At 38.1% G+C, this 15,253-nt stretch overlaps 1 pseudogene; it reads left to right on the plus strand.

The window, feature by feature from the left end:
• The first annotated feature begins 11,380 nt into the window (after positions 1–11,380).
• On the plus strand, positions 11,381–13,756 carry LOC116456692 (shieldin complex subunit 2-like; annotated as a pseudogene).
• Positions 13,757–15,253: the final 1,497 nt, after the last annotated feature.

Raw genomic sequence — 15,253 nt, forward strand, 5'->3', positions numbered from 1 at the left:
CCAATTGTGACCCTGAAACAAAACGAAACCACTTACTCACTCCTTAAAGGTTTTAAGTATGACACATTTTATTATAATTTTGAAAAGCATCATTTTTCCTGATGGCTAATTATTAACTTTCAAATAGATGCTGTGAAAATTGCAATCAAATATCTTTACTTTATTGAATGCATATGTTGTCAGGAAATATAATTCCACATTAAAGTGTTTCACAGATTTACTGACACCCAGATCTCTTTGTTCTGATTTTGGTCTCCCTCCTGCTGCTCCTGGCAAATTGAAAAACTACTTTATTGAGCTCCATGCTTCCAAATTCCCTGATGTGTATCACAGTACAACTAAGGTTACTTCTAAGCTTTTTGTTGTTGCCATTGTTTCTTTCTTTACTTTTACCTGAATGCTGTGGAGAACCTATGGTCCAGCAAAAGTGTTTAAATAAGAACACCAAATATTATATGTAAAGATGTTAGGTGCATATACACACTTCTGTCCCAAATTTTAACTTGACCATTGTTCACATCCGGCTTTGGAATCTGTTTATAAAATGGTTAGGATCTTTGGGTCCAAATAAATATGTATACTTATGAATAATTATATGCATTTATGAATAATATGAATAGAAATGTCTATATATACAAAAATATATATGCAAATATGTATTATGTATAGTATATAGAGATATTTATATGGATGTGATACATATATATGTACCTGTGTATAGAAACAGACACACATAGTATGTGTACATTGTGTGTGTGTGTGTAGGTATATACATGTGTGCTAAAATTGACAGTATGTTTTCATTAAATCTATCCCTCCAGGTTTAGGTAGATATTTCTTCTTTCTGTTCTTTATCACTCTGCATGTTCCTGTTCTGTAGCACTTATCAATTTATATTGCCAATGCCTATTCTACAATTAAATTGTTAGCTTCTTAAGAGCAGGACCAGCACGTTTCTGTACTCCCATGCCATCCATTTCCTGGATCTAAGCACTCAACAATAATATGTATTGCATAACTGGATTACTTAATAAAAGAAGAAAGAGACCTGTTTAATATTTACCCCCACTTGAAAAGGTACTTTAAAAAATATTACATTGCAGGAAAAAAAACCCATAAATGATGTCTTAAGTATTGTACTGCTAGATTTTTGAACTTGCAACGCAAAATGATTGAAACAACTGCTAAAAGAACAATAAAACAAAAACATTATAATTGGCCTGGCACGGTGGCTCACGCCTGTAATCCCAGCACTTTGGGAGGCCAAGGCAGGCGGATCATGAGGTCAGGAGATCGAGACCATCCTGGCTAACACGGTGAAAACCCGTCTCTACTAAAAATACAAAAAATTAGCCGGGCGTGGTGGCGGGCACCTGTAGTTCCAGCTACTCGGGAGGCTGAGGCAGGAGAATGGCGTGAACCCAGGAGGCGGAGCTTGCAGTGAGCCAAGACCGTGCCACTGCACTCCAGCCTGGGCTACAGAGCGAGACTCAGTCTCAAAAAAAAAAAAAAAAAGTATAATCTACTCTAAACAATATTGGAAAAAAAATGAATGAATCCAATAATTAAAGAAGGACAAAGCATAAACTCTAATCCTTGCACATTCCAGTGACCTAAGTCCCTTAGATCCCAATAAATAACATTGTGCAAATTGTGAGAATATCAATGACACTAAAGACTGTAGGATTCTGTCTTCAAGAATCGTTGTACATTTGAGATGTGTGGCTTCTCAGACATAATCTAGTTTTGCCTTTCATTTTATGTGTGAGATAGCAGACTCCCAGAAATAGGATATAATTTGCAAGGATTAGCTCCTGGACATGGAAAAGGGAGGAATTCAGATATTGAGTAGTCAAAAGTACACAGCATTGCTGATGACTGGAAAGGTTAGAAGTGACAACTGCAAAATTGGATAAGCAAATATTATGCATCCAGATCACTCAGAAAGCTTTCGTAAGGCAGGAGATGACACTAGTATTTTATCCTCAGGAACAGTGGTTCTTAACAGGGGCCAAATTTGCCCCTCTGGGGATATACAGTGATATCTGGAGACATTTTTGATAGACAGAAATGTGTACATGTATGTGCAGGGGGGTGGGCAGTGTGGCAGGAGGATTGCTACTGGAATACAGTGGATAGAGATTGAGGATGCTTCAAAATCCTGCAAGGCCCACAAGAGGTGAATAGAGAGAGTTTTGTTAGTCATTCTTTAAAGTGCATAGAATTGCACATACATACACAAGTATAGTCATGTGCGGCATAGTTGAGCTGTGCCCAGCGGAAGTAGCTCACAAGGTTAGTATTCACAGATGGAAAGATTCCTCAGCTGTGCCAGCATGCGAATTACTATGAGGCCATATATCTGTGAAGTTGTGTTACCTGTGGAGGAGAGCCTAGACATAAAATGGCACTTGGAATCTTAACCAGGAAGTCAGCCAGCAGTCAAGATTGCACCTGTTTTTCCCTCTACCAAGATGGCTGTGCTCCTTTATCTCCTGTCTTAGTGTGCTTTATGTTGCTATACTAGAATATCACACTGGGTAATTAATAAGGAAATAAATGTATTTCTAGCACTCTCACTGGATGGCACAAAGTTCAACATCAGGATGATGGCATCTGGTGAGGGTCTTTGTGCTGCGTCATCTCAGGGTGGAAGGGCCAAAGGGCAGGAGAGCATCCAAGAAAGCAAGATGGAGGCAAACTCACCCCTTTTATCAGAAACTCATTCTAGTGGCAACTAACCCACTCTCATGATAACAGCATTAATCTATTTATGAAAGCAGAGCCATAGCATCTTCCGGGGCAAGGAAGATAGCTCCTTCCTTCTTGGCAAAAAGGTTTCAGCTCAAACACCAGCTAGCAGCCATTTTTGACGATGGAATTTAATTTGACTTTGCCATCTTCAGACAATTTATGACATCACTGCTTTCATGATCTGAAATAAGAACCTTTGTTCATTTGTTTGCTTGTTAACTATTTTCCTCCACCAATCAACCAAGAGTAAAATTTTTGGAAAGGCAAACCTATTTATAGTCTTTTTCATGATGATACTTTTAGTGCTTATTGTAGGTGTTCAATAAATATTTAATTTTTCCAGTTTATTCAACCAACATTTATTGGGTGCCTACTGTATAAAAGATACTCTTGGCCAGGTGTGGTGGTTCATGCCTGTAATCCCAGCACCTTGGGAGGCCAAGGCAGGTGGATCACCTGAGGTCAGGAGTTCGAGACCATCCTGGCCAATATGGCAAAACCCCGTGTCTACTAAAATACAAAAATTAGCCAGACGTGGTGGAGCAGGCCTGTAGTTCTAGCAACTTGGGAAGCTGAGGCAGAAGAATCATTTGAAAATATACTCTTTTTTGGGGGGAGGAGGGGGAAGGACTCTCTCTCTGTCGCCCAGGCTGGAGTGCAGTGGCACCACCTTGGCTCACTGCAACCTCTGCCTCCTGGGTTCAAGTGATTCTCCTGCCTCAGCCTCCTGAGTAGCTGGGACTACAGACATGCACAACCACGCCAGGCTAATTTTTGTATTTTTAGTGGAGATGGGGTTTCGTTATGTTGGCCAGGCTGGTCTCGAACTCCTGACCTCAGCTGATCCACCCTCCTCGGCCTCCCAAAGTGCAGGGATTACAGGTGTGGGCCACCGCGCCTGGCCTAAAAGATACTCTTATAGTCATGAAGAAAATTAAGATTCCTGGCCTCATGGAGCTTGTGAATGAGTAAATAAATGGATAAATACATGAATCTACCTAGAAAGCCTAGGTAGTAGTGACAAAGAAGAAAACAATAGGCTCCCAGAAATAATAACGTAAGCATAATGAAAGGAGGTCAATAAAAGTAATGAATCACCATACTTATGACTAGAGTTTACCAGAATGTTACTTTTACAATGACTGTGGGGCAGCTAAACGAACTGAATGTCTGAGGCAGTGTTCACCTTGTTGGTGGAAATAGTTATACCCATTGATAGTAATTGAAAATGTTATAGTATTGCAATTAAGCCTTAACATATTATTCATTTAAGCTTACACTCACAGATAATACTTCTGCGAAGGGCCCATCTGATTATCTTGAGTCCTGTGAAGTCGAATGGATAACTAACATATTCATATTATAAATATGAGGACACTGAGGCTAAAATAGATAAAATAACTTGTCCAAGATCACACAACTACAAAAATACAAAACATAGCCTGTATGTATGTCATATGTATTTTCCTTACTTTTTTTGTGACCTGAAATAATTTTGCAGTATTTACTTAGTGAAGACTTTAGGTGAAAAAGGGAGATTGGTAAAGGGAAAAACAGAAGATGTGCATTTGTATAAACCAGTGAGTATAAAATTAGGAAGGGTAGTATAAATTTTAAATTTGTTTAGAAGTAGATAGACTATGAACACATCATCTAAATATGTATGTCTAAAAGGACTTTGTCTTAGGGAAATATATTTTTTTCTTTGTAAATGTCATTTTTAACTTATTTATGAATAAAACTTTTAATTTTCTTAACATCATACAGTAATAGAATGTGAAAGAACTTTAGTGATATTAGTCTTTTATTTGTTATTCTTCTCCTTTTCGAGTAATTAATTGCCATAACAAAAAGTATATATATATGAGAGGTTGATAAAACTAAAGTACAGAGAAAGCAATCAGAACTATGGAAGGAGAAAAATGTATTTTAAATGAAAATCATCCATGTTATTAGAACTGAATATCCCAGGGCACCTTGGGAATCAGAATAATTTACATAGTTTCACTTATTTAAAAAAATTGAAGCAAATCAACCACTTCTTTAGCAGACATGACTTTTTCCTGGCAGTAGATTTTATAAGTATCTTATATAGAAAAGAAAATTACTTAGTTAATATTCTAACACCATATATTCTTTTTTTTTTTTTTTTTTTGGACAAGAGTTTAGGTACGTGCAGGGATAATACGTTTCATTCACTCATCCAGTGATTCGGATGACTTCTATTGATTTTGCACATGTTCCAGGAATGTAGAAACAGACCATGTCTCTGTCTTTGTGGAATACTGAAAGGATGAAAAGGATTTTTAAATTAGTAGTCTTATGCTAAAATACAGAAATATGTAAGTATTTTGTTCTGGAACTATGGAAGTGACAGCATTCAGTTTTGTTCATGTGAGAATCCTGAGGAAGATTAGTGATTATTTTGAGTTGATTCTGGAATTGAGAATTTCACAAATTGATAAAGAATGTGATGGACATTTTAAGAAGAGTGAAGAGAAGGAAACATCAAATTGCATGAGAACTTTGGAGAAATATAAGTAATTCCATCTAAGAAAGTAGGGAGGGGTGACATTGGAAAGGCAGTTAAGGTTTTCTATGCCAGACTAAGGAGTTAGCTTTTAGGCTTTTGGAATGAAGGCCATTAAAGGATGGTAAGGGCTGAGGATTAAGATTCTATTTGTATTTTAGATGATAAGTCAGCTATATATATTTTTAAGGTATTTTCTATATTTATAAAGAATAAACCTAAATCATTTACTCAATAAGTGTTAAACATCTATATGTGCCAGGCACTGCACTGGATATTAGTAGAAAGAGCTCAATAAAGTAAACATGATCTGTGTACTCATGGAGCTTATAGACTACTCTGAAGACAGGTATTAAAAATGGTCATAAGTAACTATGTAAACAGTTACAAGTATGTAAACTACTATGAGGGAGAAATAGAAGGACCTATAGGAATGTAAAACAAGAGGGAACCTCACCTTGACTAGCGAATCTAATCTTGACAAAATAGGCTTCCCTGAGAAATTGATGTTTAAGTGGACATGTTGGTTAGATTTAGCTAGGTGATGAGAAGGATTCGCAAGACTAGAGGAGGCAGAGAGCATTTGCTGGCTTTTTAAAGATTCCTAGAGAAACCCAGCATGGCTGGAGACGAGAGACAGGGAAGAGTGGTGCAAGATGAGGTCGGAAAAGCAGGAGGGATTGAATCAAGGAGGCTTTACAGACCCCATTAAATAATTTATTCTTCATTTTAAAGGCATGGATGTTGGATATATTTATGGTATAAATTTCAGTGATAGTTGCATGGGTAAATATTTATCTCTACACTTATCAAGTTTATATTAAATACACAAAGCTTTTTGTATGTCAGTTTTACCTCAATAAAGTGGTTTATAAAAATTAGAAATAAATAATTTGATGGCCTCAGGAACTTGGTGAAGTCCTTCCTTACACAAGATTCAGCTTCGCAATAGGCCCTGATTTGTATTTGGTTCTCTATTTTCAGTAGGAAATTCTAATGTTGAATGGACTGAAAGGCCTAAGGCATGCCAACGAGCAATGGTTTTGGGTAAATGTTCAGCCATTCTTGGGCTTCTGTAGTCTGGATAATATCTTTTCTGTCAATGGAAGATTAATTTCCTCACTGAACCTGTCAGCCAATCCTTTATTTATTTAAAGGTTCAAGAGAAACATATACTTTGTGAGTGAGATATAAAATAACTCATCTGGCTTTGCCCCTTACATTTATAACAATGGAGAATGCAAGGAAAAAGCTGAATAATGTGTTGTTTTAGGGATAAGGGAAACAAACACGATGGAATCAGAAATAAGGCAGAGTTTTCACATTGGCTGAGTGATCCACTCTTAAACAGTTAAGCCCCATCTTTTGCTCACCTTACCCCTATCCAGCTTCAGGGACAGGTGCTGGGGTGCTGTTGAATCACCCTACAAAAACCTGCTATTTGGATAATAATAGTGAGGAATGGAGGTTACAAAGGCCTCATGATGCAGGGTGATACTATGTTAGAATGGAAAACACCTTAACTGGTCATTTCATGTTTTGCCGGTAACTATCCTGCAGAAGGTGGCAAAATATGTTATCGTTGACTTAAAATGGAGCCTTTTCCCTTAATGGTACAGCATAGGTCAGCACAGTGACTACTAATATTTTCCTGCATATCATATTATGCTCTGAAAGTTGTCTCATTAAATTTATATCAAATAAGGAATGAGGTTGCAGTTAGAAAACCAGTGTTGTGACTATGAAATTACAATATTTCAGTTTTATAACTTTGGCCTCATAATCACTGCAAGCATTTTTCCCCAGAGATTAGATTTTTCATCAACCATATTCTACAGGGAACAGCAAACTCGAGACCTTTTCACGCCAGTATGTAAACATCAGCAAGAACTGGTACATAGAACAACCTGCAGGTCATTTCTTCATGCAGAAGCTGCAGAGTCCCTTCAAAGCAAACATCCCTTCCACATATGGCCACCAGCGCAGGATTTCAAAACTGTCCTCTAACTCTCTCCCTGCTTCCTGTCTGCCTTGTGCCCTCAACCACAATCATCTACTTTGCATACAAATCTGCCACTACTTGCCAGATTACAATCAGGTTTTCTTACCTATAAAATTAGAGATAATATCTATACCTATTTTATAAGTATTGTCAGTGACTGTATTAGTCTGTTCTAATTTATAAAGGAAAATATCTAATTGACTCACAGTTCCACATGCCTGGGGAGGCCTGACAATCATGGCAGAAGGCAAATGAGGAGCAAAGTCACATTTTCCATGGTGGCAGACAAGAAAACTTGTGCAAGGGAGCTCCCATTTATAAAACCATGAAATCTGGTGAGACTTATTCACTACCAAGAGAACAGTATGGGGGAACCTCCCCCATGATTCTATTAACTCCACCTGGTCCCACCCTTGACACACGGGGATTACTACAATTCAGGGTGAGATTTGGGTGGGGACACAACCAAACAATATCAATCACACTACTGTCATTATCTGGTACCCAGAGTGAAGCATTTTGTAATAATATTATTAAATATTACAAAAGTAGTTTCATTAATAACCATAAAATAAGGTGAATAGTAATAATACACAGAAAAAAAAGTGATCATTTTATTTTATTGAATTTTGTGTATATATAATTATGCCAGCAAATTAAACATGAATAAATAATTATAATAAAGTAATAAATTAATATTTTTAAATTACATTGATTTTTTGATAAAGGGGAGACTATGTATACCCATGTATTAGTCTGTCACAAAAGTGAACAAGTGACAATTAAATAGAATAAGGCATTTTAATTCCAAGGATATTATTAAAATGCAGTAAACTATTTTCTGTACCACGCACAATAGCCCATCATGCATTTCTCACTATTTCATTGTTTTAAATTTTAAACTAATAAAAACTTCAACTGACCATACACAATGACAGAATAAAAGCCACTCAAAACTCACAGTATCAGCAATTATAGGATTTAAGCCAACAAATGATTTGTTTCAGGAACTACTATTTTATCATTGACATTTTAAAGAGTTACCAGTATTGGTTACATGGGGATAACAATAGTTTTACAATTGTTTTTAAATTGTTGACAGAAAAATGCAACTTCTTATTGCCTATGTAAAAGGGCAGACTGACACCACTGGCTGGCCTGTGGTATGTTGCCACTTGGATGCTGAGGAGGTTAAACTGGATTAACATCTAAAGTAGTTAGAAGAGGGCCTGGCATACAGCAAATGCTCCATAAACTTTGTTATTACTATTAAATAATTATGATGCCTCAAAATACTGTCTATGCTAAATATACTTTGAACACAAGGCCTAATCTTATTGGTATATTTAAGACCATCTATTGTCTGGTTATGTTCTAACTCCTAGTTATTTATTTCACTTAAATGAGTGAAGAAAATCCTCCAGTAACACTGAAATTTTTATTCTTAATAAAATGTATCATTCATTCACTGCCAGGTCTTCTCTTATTTTCTTGCTGGCCAGCCCTGGTTCCCCTTTTATTTCCTGAGGACCACTTCATTCTTCATTCCTCTGATTCCCGCTCACTTTTATCAACTTTACTGCTCAGATAGAAGATTCATCATCCATCTGTCCATCCATCCATCCATCCATCCATCCATCCATCCATCCATCCATCTATCCATCAGTCCATTAGTTTTCTCATCTACTATCAGAATGTTTGCAATGCTCATAGCAATATTCTGGAAGAAAAGCATGAACAAAAACGTGATTACTATCTCAATCAGCGGGAGTCTGCTGGGGAATATAGAGAAGTGGCAATTACAATTCGCTAATTTTAGTGCTATCTTTAGATATAAGAATGGAATGCAATGGGAAGAATACTTGGGAGGGTAATTTAAAGTTTGGGAGTTCACAGAAGGCTTCTTAAAGGGTATCAGAGGTATCTAACCTGAAATCCAAAATCTGCCCCAGCAGAAAGGGGTTAATAAATGGGGAGAGTGTCCCAGAATCATGAATTATAGCTTGGGGGAAAAATATACAGAGGGAACTAAAAAGAGTCTTGTGTTTTTGTAGGACAGAGAAGAAACTTGAGAATGGTGAACAAACTCTGGAGTGGTAATCTGAGGCCATATACAAAGCTCTGTCAATCCTATGTTCAGGAGTTTGGGTATAGGCTGTGAGCACCAAGAAGCCAGTGAAGGTCTGAAGAGTTTTTTTTTTTTTTTTTTTTTGAGATGGAGTCTCACTCTGTCACCCAGGCTGGAATGCAGTGGCATGATCTCTGCTCACTGCAACCTCCGCCTCCCGGGTTCAAGCGATTCTCCTGCCTCAGCCTCCTGAGTGGCTGGGATTATAGGTGCCTGCCACCATGCCCGGCTAATTTTTGTATTTTTAGTAGAGATGGGGTTTCACCATGTTGGTCAGGCTGGTCTTGAACTCCTGACCTCATGATCCACCTGGCCCGGCCTCCCAAAGTGCTGGGATTATAGGGGACTGCACCCGGCCCCACTGAAGGGTTTTAAGTGGAGAAGTTATTTGATTTACAGTTTTAAATATGACTCTGTTAGTAGAATATCGATTAAAGAAGGATAATAACTCATGAAGAAAGATACTTTGGTTGTTGTAAGGATCTTATCATGAGATGATGGATGGTGACTCCTTTAAAATGGGACAGTGGAAATGGACTTTAAGGATTTAGAAGTACAATGTACAGTAACTAGTGATTGGATATTGGTAGCTAAGGACAGGAAGGGATCAAGGATGGTTTCTGGACTGACTTCCCAGATGGACAGTAACACCAATTACTGAGAGGGAGGAGATCTGAAGAGATGATGCTGGTCACCAGGATTGGTCGTATTGCTGGTAGCAGGTTTTGAAGAAGGATGCTTTTGTTCAGTGTGAGAGGTCTATGGAACATGAAGTTGGAAGTGCCAAGGGAACATCATTTGGAATTCATTCATTAAGGGACTAGAGTGAGAATAAGCTGTCAAAAACCGTGTAAAGGGTGTGAGGAGAATCTGGCTGAGTACAGAGCTCTGAGTCATGCCAGAGTTATAGGAATGGCAAGTGAAGAGAAGCCAGCAAAATAAACTGGTTAGTGGACAAAGAGGTGCAAGGAAATCTTGAGAAAAATGATGTTGGGACAACTATTTTTGACATTTAACATTCATTAGAATTCTGTATACATTTATTCATTTTCTTGAATAGAATTCCATCTTTTGAGGACAGGAAGCATGCTTTTTGTATGCCTAGTATATATCATAGTACCCAACACACCTTAGGTTCTCAGCACATGTAAACTGATGGAAAAAGATACCTATAGTGCCCCAAAATAGAGGTAAGTTTTCAGTCTGTTATTTTTCTGAAACAGCTAAACATAGAAATGATCAGGACTGGTGAATTTAGATAGAGCTAGTGTTGTCTGCTGGAGAGAGTATGCGAGCATGTTATTCCTCATTGTGACAGTTTACACTAATCTGAATGATCTAAACGTGAGTAACCCTGGCTTTTGGTTAAAAGCCCTAAAATAGATGGCAAGTTGCAATTGTGCAGAAGAAAAGCAGTCCGTGAAAGAAATAGTGTCAGTCATAATAAGCCAGTGTAGATTCCAAGAAGTTCTGATCACATTAAATAAAACATGTCAAATGCATCAGAAACCATGGACCGCAGGGAAAAAGTTGTAATAATAATCTTGCAAGAAAGAGCCTGTCCAATCAGTGAAGGCAGGAGGTATGTGCCAGGATAGAATGATTTATGTGGAAATTTTGAAAACCTAATACACACCCTATTTAAATTAGTGGATCATGGAATATGTGGTTACTAGGTCCAAAGTCAAAAGGCTTGATTTCCTATTCTCAATAGACTATCAAGTAGGTAGTGAGGAAATGAGACTATTCCTGCCGGAAAAAGGAGTGGATAGGACAGACTTTCTCATAAAAGTGAAATGTGGAGGGAGGGGCGGGGAGGGGAGGGGAGGGGAGGGGCGGGGAGGAGCGGGCCCACGGGCAGCCGGATCTGCCCGGAGGCCCACCCGCCTCCGGTGGGGTTCTCAGTGAATAATATACTCTGACCTGAATCCTGAATTTTCCTTGATGGTCAAAAGATTAAGAAATCATGAGTGGAGGATCTCAAGTCCACATTTTTTGGGGTGCTCCAGTTGCTCCACTGAAAATGACAGTATCACAAGACACAGCTTCTTTAATGTCTGTTGCTGACCCCTGGAAAAAATTCAGCTTTTATACAGTCAACATTCTTTATATCTGAAGGATGAAAAACAGCACAAAAATCTTGAAAACTATGAAGTCCCAGAATCTATTGGTCCTCCAGATCTTAGTGGTCATTTCTTAGCAAACTGTATGAATAGCCATGTTCATGTGAAAGATGACTTTGTACATTCTGTTTCTGAAACACAGAATATAGAATCTCAGAAGATTCACTTCTCTAGACTGAGTGATATAACTAGCTCTAATATGCAAATATGTGGATTTAAAAGCACAGTTCCGCATTTAACCAAAGAAGAAAAGTATCAAAAGCTTCTCAGTGAAAATAAAATTATAGATGAACAGCCTAAACATCAGTCAGATATATGTGGTCAGAACTTTAACGCAAGTTTGTTTCAGTTAAGCCATAAATGTGCAGCTATGTTGGATTTGGTTTGTAGTGCTGAACAAATTAATATAGGGCCTGAAGTGGTACAAAGAGAGTGTGTGCCAACGGAATATCATGAAATACAAAGCCAGTGTTTGGGATTATTTTCCTCGAACGCAGTGGATAAGTCAAAGTCTGAAGCAGCAGTTAGGAAGGTCTCAGACCTTAAAATATCAACTGATACAGAATTTCTCAGTATAATTACCTCCAGCCAGGTTGCTTTTTTAGCTCAAAAGAAAGATAAAGGGCGGAGTCCTATAAATAAAGGGAATGTAAACATGGAGGCTGAACCAAAGGCAAGTTACGGGGAGATAAGAATACCTGAAGAGAATTCGATTCAGCTTGATGGTTTTACAGAAGCATATGAAAGTGGACAAAACCAAGCATATTCCCTTGAACTTTTTAGTCCTGTTTGTCCTAAAACAGAAAATAGCCGCATTCACATAAACTCTGATAAAGGTCTTGAAGAACATACAGGATCTCAAGAACTTTTCAGTTCTGAAGATGAACTGCCACCAAATGAGATACGTATTGAGTTGTGTAGCTCAGGAATATGTGTTCCCAACTAAATACCTTCCACAAAAGTGCTATTAAAAGAAGCTGCACCTCTGAAGATAAAGTGGGCCAGTCTGAAGCTCTATCTAGAGTCCTTCAAGTAGCTAAGAAAATGAAGTTGATTTCTAATGGAGGAGATTCTGCTGTAGAAATGGATCGGAGGAATGTGTCTGAATTTAAGGGTATTAAAAAAAATCATTAATAAAAAACTGTGATTTTAAAAGCCAGAAGTATAATTGTTTAGTCATGGTGCTATCTCCATGCCATGCGAAGGAAATAAACATAAAATTTGGACCAAATTCTGGCTCTAAAGTGCCTTTAGCAACAGTTACAGTAATTGATCAATCAGAAACTAAGAAGAAGGTTTTCTGTGGAGGACTGCAGCATTTTGGGCATTTACAGTGCTTCTTGGAGATATAATTTTACTCACAGATGTTGTTATTCATGAGGACAAATGGGTTGGTGAGACAGTACTACAATCAACATTTAGCAGTCAGTTATTAAATCTTGGGAGTTATTCATCTATTCAGCCTGAAGAATATTCCAGTGTAGTTAGTGACGTTGTACTTCAAGACTTATTGGCATATGTGTCCTCAAAACATTCCTACCTCAGAAATCTTCCTCCGAGGCAGCCTCAGAGGGTGAACAGTATAGACTTTGTAGAATTGGAGCACCTTCAACCTGATGTATTAGTCCATGCAGTACTAAGAGTTGTTGATTTCACTATACTGACAGAGGCAGTATACAGTTATAGAAGACAGAAGCAGAAAAAAGTTATGTTAACAGTGGAACAGGCCCAAGATCAACATTATGTGCTTGTATTATGGGGTCCTGGAGCAGCCTGGTACCCTCAACTTCAAAGGAAAAAAGACTCAGAAGACATGTGGCATCACTTCCACCAAATTCTGTTCATCAGAAGTGAGTTTAGCTGCGCATTGGAGAGTGGATTAGAATGAAGCTAGTACAGAGAAGAGGCCAGTGTTAATGACTGTCATTGATGGAAGACATGATGTTTGCATCCGTGTAGAATCAAAGCTGATAGAGAAGATTCTTCTCAACATTTCTGCCGACTGCCTCAACAGAGTGATAGTTCCTTCCTCAGAGATCACCTGTGGGATCGTCGTGGCAGACCTATTCCACTCCTTGTTGGCAGTCAGCACAGAACCTTGTGTATTGAAGATTCAGAGCCTTTTTGTGTTAGATGAAAACAGCTATCCATTACAAGATTTCTCCCTCCTGGATTTTTATCCTGACATTGTAAAGCATGGAGCCAATGCCCATCTCTGAGGCCAGAGGAAGAAATTGCAGGCATTTCAAGGAAGAAGTACTGAAATGATTTGTCTTTTGAAATAAATGAATGACAGGGCTTTTGCTTTGGATTTTTTATGAAATATATTTTACAAAGAGAATTGCACTAGATATATAAATTAAAACTTTTTTCTAAGAAAATCCTGTGAGGTTTAAAAAGATTGTTTTTGTCTTTTGATTTCTTCCTTTCTTCTGGAGAAATGATCTACCAGTCAAGGCAATATGTAGCAGATCCCTGGGAATTAAAGGTTTGCCCATTTGGTCACTGTATTTAGTCCCTACTACGTTCCAGGCATTGTACTAAGAATGGGGAACCACAGGGAAGACATTCCCTAAGAAACTACTGCAGTGCTTTCGCTTATCCCTACCTAAAAAACCGTCAATGTGAAATCATTTCCTTGATTATAACTATAATGATAATGGATTAGTTTATATGAACCTATGTTCAAGTCAAGCGTGTCTTTCTATAAAAAGTATTGAAAATGAAGGAAATGAGATCTTGTTTCAATTTATTAAAGCAGGGAAGAGCATTCTGTGGTTAGTTCGTGTCTAGGATTTGAGTGCCTTACTGAATGTATTTACCAGCAAACATGTAGCAATCTGTTCTCTCATTGTGATTGTGGAAGAAGCTCATGTAAAATGGAAGTCATTAATGAGGAAGTATGGCGTGGTACTTATTCTGTAAGTTCAGAGTATGCCGAGTGTTAATAGATTATCATATCGCCTGAAAATAAATTTATGATGACATGAAAAAAAAAGTGAAATGTGCTCAGAGATAAGTAGGTTTGATACCTAATTTATAGGCAGTTGTATGTAATTGAAAGAGGACACGTTTTGGTTTTGGAGTCCTCATAACCTCAGTTCAAATCCTAATGTAGCGGCTGGGCGCGGTGGCTCACGCTTGTAATCCCAGCACTTTGGGAGGCCGAGGCGGGCGGATCACGAGGTCAGGAGATCGAGACCACGGTGAAACCCCGTCTCTACCAAAAATACAAAAAAAAAAATTAGCCGGGCGTGGTGGCGGGCGCCTGTAGTCCCAGCTACTCGGAGAGGCTGAGGCAGGAGAATGGCGTGAACCCGGGAGGCGGAGGTTGCAGTGAGCCGAGATCGCGCCACTGCACTCCAGCCTGGGCGACAGAGCAAGACTCCATCTCAAAAAAAAAAAAAAAATCCTAATGTAGCTACATACAAGTCATATGGCCTTGAGTCAGTTATTTAAACTCTTGGAATCTCAGTTTTCTTATTTGTAAAATTGGCATAATTTTTTCTGACTTACTATGTTTTTCTGAGGATTAGTGATGAAATGCATATGAAATATCTAGAGTAGTACCAGGGTATTAGGTGTTCAAAAAAACCTGATTTTTCTTAATTGTGACTATAACTTTCCAAAAGGTATCCAGTAGTATCAGACTTATGTGAGGGCAGCTAACTCTGGTTTGAGATTATTCTTGTTATTATGTAGTTTTAAAAGGTGTA

The sequence above is a fragment of the Hylobates moloch genome, unplaced genomic scaffold (assembly GCF_009828535.3).
Source record: "Hylobates moloch isolate HMO894 unplaced genomic scaffold, HMol_V3 SCAFFOLD_17, whole genome shotgun sequence".
Classification (NCBI taxonomy): Eukaryota; Metazoa; Chordata; class Mammalia; order Primates; family Hylobatidae; genus Hylobates; species Hylobates moloch.